At 36.6% G+C, this 2,742-nt stretch overlaps 1 protein-coding gene across 1 annotated transcript in view; it reads right to left on the bottom strand.

The window, feature by feature from the left end:
• Window positions 1–2,742, bottom strand: part of LOC102858271 (cadherin-18-like) — a 634,275-nt gene that overhangs the window by 366,750 nt on the left and 264,783 nt on the right. The gene's annotated exons all lie outside the window — the stretch shown is intronic.

Raw genomic sequence — 2,742 nt, 5'->3', positions numbered from 1 at the left:
GTATTTATCTATGAAAAATGTTCATATTTTCTAATTATTATATTTAATCATTTCCTCCTCACCAATTCCATCTGATGTCCAATTATAGTGGTTTAACATTGCATTTTCTACAGACAACTTCAGGAGGTAAAACTGTGGAAGTAAATCAGAAATTGTATTCTTAAATTTATTTTGTATCTTTTTTCTGTTCCATTTGGGAAAGTTTCATGAAATTTGATATGCTGAAATGAGTGCTTTTTCAAGGCGTGTTGTGTCTAATGGTTTTTAAGGTTAGAGTGCCTCGATGTTATTCTGACTTCACAGTTATTGGCTCTATGGTACTTGGGAAAGTCATATAAACCACTCCTTGTTAAGCCACTTTTCTACGTGTAATGGGGACTTTAATAGCAGCTATCTTATAGCTTTTTATGAAAATGGAACGCTTTTATAAATGTAAAGTTTTTAATGCATAGTAAATTACCAGTACATTGTAAAGAAGTTACTCTTCAGGAGACGTACATGCTTGTGAAAGAAGATGCATGTGAAGCAATAAAAGTGGATAATATAGTAAGCAGAAAGAAGTTAGCTGTGCTAATTAAAATAAATATTTTAGCAAAACATTTTATAGAGATATTTAGTGTCAGTAGGTATGACTACGGGGAACATTTGTTCATTTATGCTTCTTCCTTAAATTCTAGCTTATTTTTGTGTTGACACTGGGTAGAAAGAGTTCCAATCACTATGACTCTGGAGATAGAACAGAAAGATAGTTCTAAATTATTATCACCTGGCCTTAGCACTGAAATGTAGCTTTAATTGCTAAAATTAATAGCTTTGCAGCTTGTAAATAACTATTCTAAGGGGTTGTGAATTTTTAACTCTTTATATAGCTATGAGATATCACTTCCTAAATTCGCTAGTCATTTATCTAGTGATAATATTTAGCTGGCAAGGATTTTGAAGGTGCAAGTCACATACTTGGGGCATACTGCCAGGAGGGACCAATCCTTGGGGAAGGATATCATGCTTGGAAGGGTGAAGGAATAGTGCAAGGGAGGAAGACTCCAGATGAGATGGATTGACACAATAACTGAGATAATCAAGATAGGTGTGTTAGAGATAGTGAAATTGGCTCTGAATAGAGCAGGGTTCAGAGGTATAGTGGATAGGGTGGCTATTAGTTGTCCTCATCTCAATTGCACATAAAGACAACAACAAAATTAACTGGGCATGATTATGGCTGTGTTGTAAAACAATCCCTCACTGTCTAACAATATTTTTGACAAAGAGAAAGCAGGTAAGCTTAGGGGGAAAAACCAACAACTCTGTGTAGATTAGAATTCTTATCTTCAATGTCTCAATTGGGAAACATAGTTCTAAATTAAAGTGACCAAGTTTTAAATGTTATAAATGATTCACTTTCTTAACTAAATGATGTGTGGCATCATTTAAGGATATCATTGAATTAAATTCCATATAATATATGTCTTAAGAAATTTCTGGGAACAGCTATTTTAACAGCTCTTTATTGTAGTATTGCCTGAAAGAATATATTAAGATTTTTATATTATGTCTGAAAATACAGAAAATATACCAGATTGTCATTTTGGTAGGGTGCCCTTGAACTGGTTTCATCTCATATTGACTGTATACAATGGAGTGAAATGTGGCCCAACCATATACCATTCTCACAACTTCTGCTGTGCTTAAACTCGTTAGGGCCAAGGTTTTAATTCATCACATTAAGATTGTTCTTTTTATTGACTTTCTATTATTCAAAGCATTATTTTTTTTTCTCCCAAGGACTGGTCCCTTCTGATAATAGCATCAATGTGAAGGAGATAGTATCCTTTTCCTTCCTTGGAAGGAGGGTTCTGGCTGTACTTTTTCCAGGATAAATTTGTTTGCCCTTTGGACAATGACTAAGGAGGGAAGAAGAAGAATCACTGTCTTCAAATTGTGGTGTTGGAGAAGAGTCTTGAATATACCATGGACTGCCAACAAAACAAATATGTCTGTTTTGGAGATGGTGAAACCAAGTTTCTCTTAGGAGGCTAGGATCTTGAAACTCCACCTCACACACTTTAGACATGTGGCCAGGAGAGATTGGTCCTTGGAGAAGGACATCATGCTCTGCAAGATTAATGGATAGCATGGGAGAAGAATATCCCCAATGATATGGATTGATACAGTAACTGGGGCAATGCGGGGGTTGGTGTGTCAGAATTAGTCAGCCTGGCTCAGGACAGGGCAAGGTTCAGAGTTGCTGTACATAGGGTTGCTATGAGTTGCAGGCAACTTGATGGCACATAAGAATAGCAACAATAATTAACTCTCTGACTGCCTCAAGTCAATTTCAATTCATAGCACCCTTTCAACCTTTTCCTGAAGAACTGCTAGGGGATTCCAACTGCAGGAGGCATTAGGCCTCCAGTTAGCAAGGCGACTCCCTATAGACTTTGCCACCAGAACGCTGTTCTTTTGGCCATTCATAATATATTCAATATTTTCAGTAACACCACCATTCAAAAGCATCAATTTATCTCTGGTCTTCTGTTGTTGTGTGCAATCAAGTCAGAATCGACCCATAGGTGAACTTCCAGCAGGTATTCAGAGGCAGTTAATCTCATGTCAATAGACTGCTCATCCTTTTCCCACGAAGTCCTGGTGGATTCAAACCATGTGACTTAGGGATTGCAGCACAGTTTCTTACCACTGGCCATCAGAGTATTCTTTATTAATTGTTTAATTTTTTTCATTTTT

This window comes from Elephantulus edwardii, unplaced genomic scaffold, assembly GCF_000299155.1.
Source record: "Elephantulus edwardii isolate Elephantulus edwardi_28Jun2011 unplaced genomic scaffold, EleEdw1.0 scaffold00159, whole genome shotgun sequence".
NCBI lineage: Eukaryota > Metazoa > Chordata > Mammalia > Macroscelidea > Macroscelididae > Elephantulus > Elephantulus edwardii.
Note: the sequence above shows the minus strand (reverse complement) of the source record. Positions and strands in the feature narration are given on the sequence as shown.